The following is a 2,431-nucleotide window of genomic DNA, read 5'->3' as shown; positions in this document are numbered from 1 at the left end:
AAAACGAATTATCATTTATTCAACATATTTCGATCACTATTAATTAATTTTCTTTCGGAACAAAAGTGGTTCTTTAACCAAACTTTAATATGGATATAGGGATAGTGAAACGATCGTTAAATTTGAATCATGTAATCACCCTCATAACAGTACAGTACTTCAAAGATTTTGAGGGCAAAGTTAGGAAGAGTCCAAGTTAAGTCATATCTCGTTTTTAGTTAAATCAGTCCTCTTCTCTTATGAGATTGTGATTATCAACACCCTTGATAACTGATATGGCGATCAGACTTTAATAGCGCTAAAAATAAAAATAAAAATCATTGAATCGCTAAGAGAGGAGGGGAAGTCACTGACCTTGTGTAGAGCAACAAACAGGGGCTTTGACGTCAAGGATTCCGATCTCGAACTTACTCGAACTCGAATTAAAAAAATCGAAAACAGAAGACAAGAAGAGAGACAATTTTTAAAATCTAAGGGGTCGTTTGGTACAAATATTGATAATGCAGGTATTAGTAATGCATGGATTAGTAACGCAGAAATTAGTAATGCAGGGATTAGTAGTGCATGAATTATTTTTTGTCAAGTGTTTGGTTCACTACTTTTCACTTAATTTTGTGTTTGATTTAAAACTCTACAAAAAATTTGTTTCCTATTATATCCTTGTGTTATTATGAGTGTTTATTTCATGTAATTTGGTCAAATTAGATAACCGCTGGACCGGACAATTTTTTTTTGTAGGAATTTCTATTCCATTTAATTAGTTAAATCAAATATATATATATATATATATATATAAAATTGTTGTTAATTTTAAGGTGTGATGTATCACTAAGAATATCATTGATGGCACAGTGTATTTCTAATTTTTTATTGGTCAAGTATATCTTAAACTTAACATAGATTTAAGACTACTTAAATTGTTCAATACCAAAAGCTTATTTTATTTTTTTAAAAAAACAAATAGTTCAAGTGGGTAATCGACAAACTATCTTGAATAAAAAGAAATCAAGAAAAAATAGAGAAACAAAATATTAGTGAACTCATTAAATTACACTAAACGGATTTGGAGAATTAAAAAAGAACATTTATAACCATTCCAATATAAATAAAAAGGAAATTAAATTAACAAAAGAAAATTTAGGAAAAGGAATAAGGGGTTAGTTTAGTCATTTAGGGGTCTTATCCAAGGTTTGTTAAACCTTGGATTAGTTATCCCTCCATTTTCTAGGGATAAGATAAGACCACATATGGTGGATAAGCAATCCATGGATTAAATTAAATGAAGTAACCAAACAATGTATTAGATGGACTAAATTTTAATTCATGGATTATTCTGTCTAATACCGCCTACCAAACGGGTCCTAAAAATTCTGAAGTGTGATGTGTTTTCACTCCCTTTGCTGAATCTCTTAGATTTTTTGGATTGTTCCCGGATGATTTCGAATTTACTCGATGATTTAGAATGGAACCAAATGGCTCCTTTTATAGCCAAATCATAACCTCGATTTGGCCTTAAGAATTCAAAATTTAAATTCTAAGGACGCCAAACATGAAGAATAATGATGAAGGGGAAGACAATTTTTTCCAAGAATCGCCTTTTTCAGGCGGATTTCAAATCAAAATCAATCGTTGAAGACAAAGGGCTGCAACTAAAGATCAAAATCAACATCACCTTTTCAGATTTTTGAGTCGTTGGACCAATCTCGACCACAAATTTGAATCTTCTTTTAAACAAATGTTGGCTGAAGAGATGTATAGGTGGTATAGAGGTCTATTTTGATTCTGAAAAAGGGTCTTGGAGAAGACATAAAGTTGACAGAAGGGAGGGGGCATCAATGATGAATAGGAAGAAGAGGCCGAAATCCATCGGAAATTTCTATTTTTTGGCGGTTCGCGAGTAGCGGCGTGGCAGAGGAGAAAGATTGATGGGAGAGGTCGGGAGCGTCTATGGAGAGACGTTCTGGGTAAGGGAAAACACTTTCTTTCTTTTCCTAGATTAAGGTGCAGTTTAGGGAAAAGAAGAGGAAAAGCAAGCGGTTGATGTACTATTTTTTGGGAAAAGAAGAAAATATTTTGGGATTTAATTTGGGCCGTCCGATCGTTTGATCGGACGGTTAAGACAAAATCAGAAATTAAAAGAAAAATTATATATATGATAAAATCTTAATTAACTAGGACTGTTAGATTTAATCGTACGGTCAAGATTTAAGCTAAAGAAGCACAATTAATGTGCTCGCCTACATGGCATACACAAATTGGCCAATTTAAGGGGACTTGGATTGCCAAAATTGGTCAAATTAAAACCATTTAAATTATAACCTCTTCTTTATTAAATAGTCATAATTTATTAAAGGGAAATATGACACATATACCCCCGAACTATCTTAAACGGTATGCAAATACCCTCCGTCATACTTTTGGGACATTGGTG

The sequence above is a fragment of the Solanum tuberosum genome, unplaced genomic scaffold, assembly GCF_000226075.1.
Source record: "Solanum tuberosum cultivar DM 1-3 516 R44 unplaced genomic scaffold, SolTub_3.0 scf00464, whole genome shotgun sequence".
Taxonomy (NCBI): domain Eukaryota; kingdom Viridiplantae; phylum Streptophyta; class Magnoliopsida; order Solanales; family Solanaceae; genus Solanum; species Solanum tuberosum.
The sequence above is the reverse complement of the archived record's forward strand: the minus strand, read 5'-3'. Positions refer to the sequence as shown.